Below are 13,472 nucleotides of genomic sequence, written 5' to 3'. Positions count from 1 at the left end.
TTCAGAAAGTGGGCATAACGGGAACCTACCTCAACATGATAAAGGCCATATATGACAAACCCACAGTGAATATCATTCTCAATGGTGAAAAGCTGAAAGAATTCCTGCTGAGAACAGAAACAAGACAAAGATGTCCGCTCTCACCACTACTCTTCAACATAGTTCTGGAAGTCCTAGCCACAGCAATCAGAGAAGTAAAAGAAATAAAAGGAATCCAAATTGGAAAGGAAGAAGTAAAACTATCACTTATTGCAGATGACATGATACTATACCTAGAGAATCCAAAAGACTCTCCCAGAAAACTGTTAAAGCTCATCCATGAATTTGGCAAAGTCGCAGGATACAAAATTAATACACAGAAATTGACAGAATTTCTATACACTAACAATGAAATAGGAGAAAAATAAATTAGGGAAGCAATCCCATTTAAAATCACATCCAAAAGAATGAAATACCTAGGAATAAACCTACCTAAAGAGACAAAAGACCTGTACTCTGAGAACTATGAAATAAACCAAAGATGACACAAATAGATGGAAAGATATAACATGCTCATGGATTGGAAGAGTTAATATTGTCAAAATGACTATACTACCTAAGGCAATCTACAGATTCAATGCAATCCCTATCAAATTACCAAGGACATTTTTCACAGAACTTGAACAAAATATTTTAAAGTTCGTTTGGAAGCTCAAAAGACCCAGAATAGCCAAAGACATCCTGAAAAAGAAAAAGAGAGCTGGAGGAAACAGGCTCCCAGACTTTAGACTATACTACAAAGCAACAATCATCAAAACCATATGGGACTGGCACAAAGACAGAAATATAGATCAGTGGAACAGGATAGAAAGCCCAGAATTAAGCCCAGGCACCTACAGCCAACTCATCTATGACAAAGGAGGCAAGGATATACAATGGAGAAAGGACAGCTTGTTCAATAAGTGGTGCTGGGAAAACTGGACAGCCACATGGAAAAGAATGAAATTAGAACACTCCCTAACACCATACACAAAAATCAACTCCAAATGGATGAAAGACCTAGACATAAGACCAGACACTATAAAACTCTTAGAGGAAAACATAGACCAAACACTCTCTGACATAAATGGCAGCAACATCTTCTCAGATCCACCTCTTAGAGTATTGACAATAAAAAGAAAAAATAAACAAATGGGACCTCATCAAACTTCAAAGTTTCTGCACAGCAAAGGAAACCCTAAACAACACGAAAAGACAACCCACAGAATGGGAGAAAACCTTTGCAAGTGAATCAACAGAGAAGGGATTAATTTCCAAAATGTATAAACAACCTCTGCAGCTCCATACCAAAAAAAAACAAACAACTCCATCAAAAAATGGGCAAAAGATGTAAATAGATAGTTATCCAAAGAAGACATACAGATGGCCAAAAAAAACATGAAAAGATATTCAACATCACTCATTATTAGAGAAATGCAAATCAAAACCACACGAGGTACCACCTTACACTAGCCAGAAGGGCCATCATCACAAAGTCTACAAACACTAAGTGCTAGAGAGGGTATGGAGAAAAAGGAACCCCAGTACACTGTTGGCGGGATTGTAAATTGGTGCAACCACTGTGGAAAGCAGTATGGAGAGTCCTCAGAAAACGAAAAATAGAACTACCATTTGACCCAGCAATCCCACTCCTGGGTATCTATCCAGAGAAAATCACGACTTGCAAAGACACATGTATTCCAATGTTCATTGCTGCACTATTTACAACAGCCAAGACATGGAAACAACCTAAATGTCCATCGACAGAGGAGTGGATCAAGAAGATGTGTGACATATACACAATGGAATATTACTCAGCCATTAAAATGAAGTACCGGCATTTTTAGCAAGATGGATGGACCTACAAACTATCATGCTAAGTGAAGTCAGCCATACAATCAGACACCAACATCAAATGCTTTCACTGACATGTGGAATCTGAAAAAAGGGCAGACTGAACTTCTTTGTAGAACAGATGCGGACTCACAGACGTTGAAAAACTTACGGTCTCCAGAGGAGACAGTTTGGGGGGTGGGTGGATGTGCTTGGGCTGTGGGATGGAAATCCTGTGAAATCAGATTTTTATGATCACTATACAACTATAGATGTGATAAATTCATTTGAGTAGTTTTAAAAAAAGCAAAAAAATTTAATTAATTAATTTAAAAAAGGGGTAAATGATCTGTAAATGGAAAACTATAAGAGGTTGATGGAAAAGGCTAAAGAAAACATAAAAAAATGGAAAGATGCTCTGGGCTCATGAATTGGAATTATTCTTATAACCATTATAAAGGCCATGCTTCTCAAAGCAATCTACAGATTCAAAGCAACACCTATAAAAATACCAATGGCATTTCTCACAGAAATACACACACACAATCCTAAAATATGTGTGACACTACAAATAATCCCAAACATCCAAGGCAATCTTTTCCTTTAATTTTATTTTATGGCTGCACTCATGACATATGGAAGTTCCTGGGCTAGGGCATGAATCTGAGCCACAGGTCTGAGCTACTCCACAGGTGCAAGCTATTCCACAGCTGCAGAAATGCCAGATCCTTTAATCCATTCTTCCAGGCCAGGGATCAAACCCACACCTCCACAGTGACCTAAGCCACAGCAGTCAAAATTCTTAACCCACTGAACCATGGCAGGAACTCCCAAGGCAACACAGAAAGAGCAGAAGTGCATGCATCGTGATTCTCAATTACAAGTTATGTGAAAAGCTGCAATACTCAGAGAGAATGGAAATGGTATAAAAGCAAATACAAAGATCAATGGCACAGAAAAGAAGGTCCAGAAACAAACCCACGCATATATCATCAATTAATTTACAACAGATTTATCCAAAAATAAATAATGGGGAAAGGATAGTCTTTTCAAAAAATGGTCTTGGGAAAACTGGAAAGCCAAGTGCAAAAGAGTGAAAGCAAATCACTATTTTACACCATGCACAGAAATTAACTCAAAATTGATTAAAAAATCAAACTTAACCTTGAAACTCTAAAACTCATAAAAGAAAATGTAGGTGCTAAGCTTTCGACATTTGGATGTTGGTCTTGATGACTGATGGATTTCATACCAAACGAAAATAAACAGGATGTATTATATTAAACTTAAAAGTTTTTGCACAGAAAAGGAAACCATAAACAAATTGAATGGGAGAAAATCTTTGTTAATGATGCAACGGACGAGGGATTAATCTCCAAAATACACAAACAGTTCACACACCTCAATATAATTTTTAAAAAATCAAAAAAATGGCATAAGATCTAAATGGACATATCTCCAAAAAGCATACATATGGCCAAAAAACACATGAAAAAAATGCTAAGTATCACTAATTATTAGAGAAAAGCAAATCAAAACTACAATGAGGTATCACCTCACACTGGTCAGCATGGCTACCATTGAAAAGTCTACAAACAATAAATGCTAGAGAGGGTATGGAGAAAAAAATTTATCCTTACCAAGGGGGAAAGATAGGAAGAGGAATAAATTAGAAGGTTAGTATTAGCTTATATATACTGCTATGTATAAGCAACAAATGCTTGAAAGTGTGTTTCTGTTAGTGGGAATGTAAACTGGTACACCCAACACGAAGTTTTCTCAAAAACTAAAAGTAGAACTACCACATTATCCAACAATCCCACTCTTGGACATATATCCCGAGAAAACACATAATTTGAAAAGATACATGCATCTTGATGTTCACTGTGGTACTATTTAAATAGCCAAGAGGATCAAGACGGTGGCAGAGTAAGACATGGCACTCACCTTCCCCCACAAACACATCAAAAAAAAAAAATCTACATGTAGATCATTCGACACTGAACATCTACTGAATGCTGGCAGAAGAACATAAACCTCCAAAAAGGGCATGAAACCCTCCACATAATGGGGTAGAATAAAAGAAAAAAGAAATGGAGAGATAGAAAAGGAATCAGGACTAGCACACCTGAGAGGGAGCTGTTAAAGAAGAAAGAAACCCACACCCTAAGAAGCCACCTAACCAACAGGGAGATCCGCCAAGATGGAAGGATCTCAAAATCATAGAGAAATGCATAGCAGCTGGACAGATGAGGGCAAAGAAGCATGAGAGTTGCATCAATCATTTGTACCACTACCCCTGGACACAGGAGACTGAGATGCTTGGTTGGGGCTGGGCCAGGTGTTAAAGGATCTAGAAGCCTATCCTGGGCAGAGGACTAGTGCTGGCTGTGTGGAGACAGCCTGAGGAGCTAGGGAATAGTGCACCATGGGCTGGGGAGGGAACCTGGTAGGATGTCAGGGCCCATAGGAAAAGTAAAGCATCATAGGTGGGGAGGGCAAGATGAGGAGAGGTGGACTGCCATAGGAATAACTTTCTCTGAGCACTCAAGGACTCTCAGGGGGTGGGGCACCTCTGGCAGAGGCAAAAGTTCTTGGGGCACCATTTGCTTGGGCTATGGGAGACCAGGAGCATCTTGTGCAGACTACAAGTCACCAGGCACCTCTTGGAGCTAAGGGCAGTTGGGGACTAAGTGCAACCAGGTGCCTCTTGCATAATCTACAGATGGTTGGGACAGACCACAGCAGTCATCTCAGAAACCAGAGGGGGTATGGCCAGCCACCACTAGGAGTCAATGAACAGGCATCACCTGCAATACTGGTTACCTTACAGGTTGGAAAGAAAAGGGTACTGACACCAAGCACCAACCACTGGTATTCTCATTCACCGGGGAACACACCCACCCTGCTGCTTCCACTGCCTTACATTCTGGGCACTGCCTACATATGTCTGATCACTGGCACTTCCCAGGACCTGGCAACTAGCAGCAGCCTGTACAGTACCTGCTGCATGGACTAAGCAGGACAGGGGGCTTCTTGCATGGTCTACAGGTACCAGGAGGAAAACACCACAGTTAACTCTGACTCCAGAGGTGGGTGTGGCCTGCCATCACTAGGGGACTGTGAACTGGTATGAGCTACTGCTCCATTCACCTGAGAGGTGGCCAAGGGGAGGGCTTTGCAACTGAATAACATGTGTTGTTGCTATCATTCCCCTGGGAACTCACATGCCCTGTCACTGCAACTGCCAAATGCTATAGGCACTGCCTAAATCTTCCTGAGCTTCCTTATCACTTCCCAAGGCCCTGCAACTAGGAGTAGCCTGGGCCACCTTACCACTGGTCCTTGCTATTGTCAGGAGCCCAGCAACCAGGCAGTGACACTAGCCCTGCTCATTGCCTCATTCTCCCTAGAAACACATGCACCACCCTATTAAGGGGATAACAGCCTGCTCAAACTGAGGAAAGAGACAGCAAATAACCAAACTCCCAAGCCAAAAATAAAGTGTAAGCCCCCACAAAATGCAAAGGGGTGCTCTTACATAGAAATAACCCTTCAAGACTACAGTAATTGGTTTCCCTAAATTCACAGAATAAGAAAAATATGAGGAAAATGAAGAAGCTCAGGAACCCTTCCCAGTTAAAAGAACAGGAGAATTCACCTGAAGCAACAATGAAACAGACTTCTGCAGTCTCATAGAAACTGATTTTAAAAAGGAAACAGTGAAAATACTAAAGGAAGTAAGGGTGAATATGAAGGAATTAAGAGCAAATACAAACAGTAATGCTGATTACTTTAGAACGGAACTAGAAAATATAAGGAGGAGCCCACAAAAATTAGAAAATTCATGGAGTTCCCATCGTGGTGCAGTGGCTAATGAATCCAACTAGAAACATGAGGTTGTGGGTTCAGTCCCTGGCCTTGCTCAGTGGGTTAAGGATCCGGCGTTGCGATGAGCTGTGGTGTAGGTTGCAGACACGGCTCAGATCCCACATTGCTGTGGCTCTGGCGCAGGCCAGCGGCTACAGTTCCGATCTGACCCCTAGCCTGGGAACCTCCATATGCTGCGGGAGCAGACCTAGAAAAGGAAAAAAGACAAAAAAAAAAAAAAAAAAGAAAATAAAGAAAAGAAAATTCATTTGCACAAATGCAAACTGAGATAAAGGCACTAAAGAACAGAATGAATATTTCGGAGGAATGAATTAGTGACTTGGAAGATAGAATAATGTAAATCACCCAATCAGGACAGCAGACAGAAAACCAACTGAAAAAACATTAAAGAAATCTATGGTATAATAAAAAGCAGGCCAATCTATGCATAATAGTGATTCCAGAAGAGAAGAAAAAGACAAAGAGACTGAAAATATATTCAAAGAAATTATGGATAAAAGCTTTCTAACTCTAAAGGAAACTGATATCAGGATACGGGAAGCACAGAGGACACAAGCAAGTTGAACCCAAACAGGCCCACAAGAATACAGACATTATAATACAATGGCAAAAGTTACAGTGAAGATTCAAAAGGCAGCAAGAGAAAAAAAAAAAAGACAAAAGGAAACCCCCATAAGGCTATCAGCTTATTTCTCTGCAGAAAGACTACAGGCCAGAAGAGAGTGGCAAGATAAAATCAAACTTCTAAAAGGGAAAATTTTTCGGCCTAGAATACTCTACCGAGCAAGAAAATCATTTAAGATAGAAGGAGAGGGAGTTCCTGCTGTGGTGAAGTGAAAATAAATCCAACTAGTATTCATGAGGATTCAGTGTTGGTATCCAGCCTCTCTCAGGGTGTCAGGGACCAGCGTTACTGGGAGCTGTGGTGTAGTTCACAGACACGGCTTGGATCCTGCATTGCTATTGCTGTGGTGTAGGCTGGCAGTTATAGCTCCAATTCAAACACTAGCCTGAGAAATTCCATATGCAATGGGAGTGGGCCTAAAAAGCAAAATATTAAAATAAAATAAAAAATAATAAAATAAATTAAAATAGGAGAAATAAAGCATTTCTCCAACAAACAAAAACTAAAAGAGTACAGAAATACTAAACCCATTCTAAAAGAAATGCTGAAAGGGCATCTCTGAATAAAAAAGAAGTAAGAAGATATGGCCTGGAAGAAATCACAGTTGGAAAGTAATCACTTAAATAAGCCAGTATACAGATCTAAAAGAAAAAAAAAAAAAAACCTATTGCAAAAGTGACAATAAAGACAAATAGCAAAAGGACAAACCTGAAGATGCTAAAAAAAGACTTCAAATTATAAAACATGGGGGAGTTAAGTAAGAAAATCTAGACTCTTTTTCTAGAATGTGTGTGAGCTTATATGACTATCAGGCTAAAGTAAGCAGGTATAGGAAGGAGTGAACATACTTGAAAATCAGGGCAACTAATAATCAAAACCAAACATTACATTCACAAAAGCTAAAAAGAAAAGGACACAAGCATTAAATAAAAGGAAATAAGCTAATCAAAAAAAAAAAGGAACAAAGGAGAAACATAGAATCAACTGGAAAACAAGGGTTTAAAATGGAAATAAATACATATTTATCAATAATTAACTTAAATGTGAATGGACTGAGTGCTCCATCCAAAAGACATAGAGTGGCAGATTGTATTTTTTTTAAAAAAAGAGCCTATAGTAATATGCTGTCTACAATAGACTCACCTTAGGGAAAAGGACACAAATAAATTGAAAATGAGGGGATGGAAAATAATGGAAAAGACAGGAGAGCAGAAGCAACAATACTCATAACAGATAAAGCAGACTTTAAAACAAAGACCATAAAGAAATACAAAGAAGGACACTATATTTAATGATGAAAGGATACATTAAATAAGAGTATATTACAATTGTCAATATATAGGCCCCTAATAAAGGAAAATCCAGATATATACAACAAATACTAACACATAAAAGGAGAAACTGAAGGGAATACAATTAAAATAGGAGACTTTAACACCACTCACATCAAAGGAGATAGCCTCTTAAAATCAATAAGGCAACAGAGATCATAAATGACAAAATAGAAATGTTAGACTTCCTTTATATTTTCAGGACATTATGTCCAAAAAAATCAGAATGTATTTTCTTTTCAAATGAGCATGGATCATTCTCAAGGACTGACCATATAATGGGGCACAAAACTAACCTCAACAGTTTTAAGAGCATATAAAATATTTCAAATATCTTCTCTGACCACAATGGCATGAAACTAGATATCAACCACAGAAAAAGAAATGAGAAAAAACTGACTACATGGAAACAAAACAACATGCTACTAAAAAAAATGGATCAATGAGGAAATCAAAAGGGAAATTTAAAAATACCTCAAGACTAATGATAATGAAAACACAACCATTCACAATCTAGGGGATGCTGCAAAAGCAGTGTTTAGAAAGAAGTTCATAGCAATACAGGCCTTCCTCAGAAAAGAAGAAAAATCTCAAATCAACTACCTGCTAAAAGAATTAGAAAAATAGGAACAAACAATACCAAAAGTCAGCAGAAGGAAGGAAATCATAAATATCCAAAAGGAAATAAATAAAATAGAGATTCAAAAAACAAGAGAAAAAATCTGGAGTTCCCTCTGTGGCTCAGCAATTAACAAACCTGACTAGAATCCATGAGTATGTGGGTTCAATCCCTGGCCTCGCTCAATGGGTTAAGGGTCTGACATTGATGTGGCTATGGAATAGGCCAGCAGCTATAGCTCCAATTTGATCCTTAGCCTGGGAACTTCCATATGCTGTGGGTGCAGCCCTAAAAACAAAACAAAACAAAAAAAAAAAACAAAAGAAAAAATCAATAAAGTCAAGATCTGGTTCATTGAAAGTATAAACAAAATTGACACACCTCTGTCCAGACTCACTGAAAACAGGAGAGAAATAACTTAAATCAACAAAATAAGAAATGAATAAGGGGAAATCTCAATGGATAATGCACAAATATGAAAAAACCATAAGAGAATAGATCAATTGAATAGACCAATAACTAGAAATTAAATTGAATGCATAATAAAAACACTCCCTACCCAAAAAAAAGGCCAGTACAAGATACCTTCACAGGTGAATTCTACCAAACATACAAAGAAGAACTGATACGCATCCTTCTTAAATTTTTCTAAAATGTTGAAGAAGGAAGACACCCAAAGATATTCTATGAAACCACCAACACCCTACTACCAAAAACAGACAAAGAAAAAAAAAGAAAATTATAGGCCAAATCTTTGAGGAATATAGATGCAAATATTCTCAGCAAAATTTTAGCCAACTGAATCCAACAAATATAAAAAAGATCATACACCATGACCAAGTGGGATTCATACCAGGTTCACAAGGATGGTTCAACATCCACAAACCAATAAACCTCATCCACCACATTTAAAAAAACAGAGAGACAAAAACTACATGATCATCCCAAAAGATGCAGAAGAAAAGCATTTGAAAAAGTCTGACATCCATTCATGAAAAAAAAAACTCCTACCAAAGTGGGTATAGAGGGAACATACCTTAACATAATCAAAGCCATTTATGACAAACCCACTGCAAATATAATACTCGATGGAGAATAGCTGAAAGCCTTCCCAGTAAAATCTGGAACAAAGATTTCCCATCATGACTCAGTGGTTAACAAATCTGACTAGGAACCAGGAGGTTGTGGGTTTGATCCCTGGCCTTGCTCAGTGGGTTAAGTATCTGGCATTGCCGTAAGCTGTGGTATATGTTGCAGATGCAGCTTGGATCATGCATTGCTGTGGCTGTGGTGTAGGCTCGCAGCTACAGCTCAGATTAGACCGTGAGCCTGGGAACCTCCATATGCTGCAGGTGAGGCTCTAGAAAAAGACAAAAAGCCAAAAAAAAAAAAATCTGGAACAAAACAAAGATTCCCGTTCTCACCACTTTTATTCAGCATAGTATTGGAAGTCCTAGGCACAGCAATCAAACAAGAGAAATAAAAGGTATCCAAATTGGAATAGAAGTCATAAAATTGTAACCCTATGCAGATGAGATGACACTATATAAAGAAAACCTTAAGCACTACACACAAAAACTATTTCAACTGATCAATGAATTCAGCAAATTAGCAGGATACAAGATTAACATTCAGAACTCTGTTGCATTTCTGTATACTAAAAATGAAATATTAGAAAAGGAATATAAAAATAAAATGCTTTTTAAAATCATGCCCCAAAAAATAAACACCTAGGAATAAACCAGACCAAGGAGGTAAAAGACTTATATGCTGAGAACTATGAAACATTAATCAAGGAAATTAAAGAGGATACTAAGAAATGGAGAGCATGTGATCCTTAATTAGAAGAATTAATATTGTTAAAATGTCCATAATATCCAAAGCAATCTACAGATTCAATGCAATCTCTATCAAATTACCCATGACACTTTTCACAAAACTAGAATAAACAATCCAAAAATTTATATGGAACCATAAAAGACCCGGAAGAAACAGAGTAATCCTGGCAAGCTTTTGTACAGCAAAGGAAGCCATGAAAAATAAGACAATGTACACAATGGGAGAAAATAGTTTCAGGATTTTCCATCATGGTGCAGTGGAAACAAATCTGCCTAGGAATCATGAGGTTGCTGGTTCAATCCCTGGCCTTGCTAAGTGGGTTAAGGATCTGGCATTGCCTTGCATTGTGGTTTATGTCACAGACATGGCTCAGATCCCACATTGCTGTGTCTGTGGTATAGGTCAGCAGCTGTAGCTCTGATTCAACCCTATCTTTGGAAACTTCACATGCCTTGGGTGCAGAACTAAAAAAGCAAAATAAAAAAAGAAAGAAAGAAATACTTTCAAACGACACAACTGACAAGGACTTAATCTCTAAAATATTCAAACAGTTTATATAACTCAACAGCACACACAAAAAAAATCCAATTGAAAAATGGGCAGAAGACCTGAATAGACATTTCTCCAAAGAAGACATACAGATGGCCAACAAGCATATGAAAAAAATTATCAACATCGCTAATTATTAGAGAAAAGCAGATCAAAACTACAATGAAGTACCAACTCACACAGGTCAGAATGCCTACCATTACCAAGTCAACAAATACCAAATACTGGAGAGTGTGTTGCAAAGGGTACCATCCTACACTCTTGGTGGGAATGTGAATTGGTAAAATGACTATGAAAAACAGTATAGAGGTAGATCAGAAAACTAAATATAGAACTACCATAAGACTCAGCAATCCCACTCTTGGGTATATATCTGGACAAAAATTTCATTAAAAAATTCATGCAATGATATCCTTCTGTGTAGTGCTGAGAACTATGTGTTACTTATGACAGAGCATGATACTGGGAGAAAAAAGAATGTGTACATGTATGTGTAACCAAGTCACCATGCTGTACAGTAGGGAAAAAAAATGTATTGGGGAAATAACAATAAAAAATGAAAAAAATATATATATAATATATATATATGATATATATATATTATATATATATAATAATATATATATATGATATATATATAATTATATATATATCATATATATATGATATATAATGAAATAATGCCATTTCCAGCAACACGATGGACAAATGAACTTGTTTACATACATGCACCCATATGTTCACTGCAGCACTAGTCACAATAGCCAAGACATGGAAACAACTTAAATATACATCAACAGATGAATGGATTAAGAACAAGTGGTATATATACACGATGGAATACTACACAGCCATAAAAAAGAACAAAAATGCCATTTGCAAAAACATGGATGGAACTAGAGTCTCTCATACTAAGTATACTAAGTCAGAACGAGAAAGACAATTACCATATGATATCACTTATTTCTGGAATCTGATATACAGCACAAATGAAACTTTTGGCATAAAAGAAAATCATGGACTTGGACAATATACCTGTGTTTGCAAATGGGGGAAGGGGAGGGAGTGGGATGGACTAGATTGGGAGTTTGGGGTTAACAGATGCAAACTATTGCTTTTGGAGTGTATTCAATTATATCCTGCTGTATAGCACAGGCAACTATATCTAGTCACTTGTGATGGAACATGATGGAGGATAATGTGATAAACAGAATACATATATATATATATATGTGTGTATATATGACTGGGTCACATAACTGTATAATGGAAAATGACAGAACATTGTAAATCAACTATAAGCGAAAAAATAAAAATCTTAAAAAAAAAAGTAGCCAAGACATGGAAGCAACCTAAATGTTCATCAACAGAGGACTGGAAAAAGAAAATGTGATATATAATGAAATAATGCCATTTCCAGCAACACGATGGACCTAGAGATTACCAACCAAGTTAAGTCAGACAGAGAAAGACAAATATCATGTGATATCACTTATATGTGGAATCTAATAAAAATGATACAAATGAACTTGTTTACAAAGAAGAGAGACTCATAGACACAGAAAACAAACTTACGGTTCACCAAATGGAAAGGTGAGAAAGGGGGATAAATTAGGAGGCTGGGATTAACATATTTACAACTACTATATATAAAATATATAACCAAAAAGGACCTACCATATAGCACAGGGAACTCTATTCAATATATTGTAATAACTCACATGGGAAAATCATTTGAAAATAGAATAGATATTTGTATGACTAAATTGCCTTGCTGTACACCTGAACCTAACACAACATTGTAAATCAACTATACTCCACTATAAAAAAAAAATTAGAAAAATTGTATTTAAAAAATATGACAGGGAGTTCCCGTTGTGGCTCAGTGGTTAACAAATCCGACTAGGCACCATGAGGTTGTGGGTTTGAGCCCTAGCCTTGCTCAGTGGGTTAAGTATCCAGCGTTGCCATGAGCTGTGGTAAGTCAGAGACGCAGCTCAGATCCCGCATTGCTGTGGCTCTGGAGTAGGCCGGTGGCTACAGCTCCGATTATACCCCAAGCCTGGGAACCTCCATATGCCATGGGAGTGACCCAAGAAATGGCAAAAAGACAATAAATAAATAAATAAATAAATAAATAAATAAATAAATAAATAATATGACAAAACCCAGATGCCTTTAAGAGAGAATGAGGAGTTCCCATCATGGCACAGTGGTTAACGAATCCGACTAGGAACCATGAGGTTGTGGGTTCGATCCCTGCCCTTGCTCAGTGGGTTAACGATCCGGCATTGCTGTGAGCTGTGGTGAAGGTCACAGATGCGGCTCGGATCCTGCATTGCTATGGCTCTGGCATAGGCTGGCAACTACAGCTCCGATTGGACCCCTACCCTGGGAACCTCCATATGCCACGGGAGCAGCCCAAGAAATGGCAAAAAGACAAAAAAAAAAAAAAAGAGAGAGAGAGAGAGAGAGAGAGAGAGAATGAGCTGGCTATGCAACTGTGGGAATGGGAAGAACATGCAGAGGGAACAGCCTGGGCAATGCCTGAAAAATGGGGGGGCGGATTTTGAGTGGTCGGGTGGAAAGAACAACCAGGGTAGCTAGTGAACATTAAGAGATGACGGAGAGGGACAGTGACCAGAGGAGAGAGTGAAAAAATAAATGGCGAATAGATAAGTCAGATAATGATAGTCCCTGACAATGAAGGTAGATGTATGCCAGTTTGTTTTCAGGGAAGTGTTACAATAAGGAAAAGGTTCAAACA

Source organism: Sus scrofa, chromosome 13 (genome assembly GCF_054392235.1).
Source record: "Sus scrofa isolate SSC_HxYL_T2T_F1_AM1 chromosome 13, Sscrofa_HxYL_maternal_Yorkshire_Landrace_v2.0, whole genome shotgun sequence".
Lineage (NCBI taxonomy): Eukaryota > Metazoa > Chordata > Mammalia > Artiodactyla > Suidae > Sus > Sus scrofa.
This window is presented reverse-complemented; position numbering follows the sequence as displayed.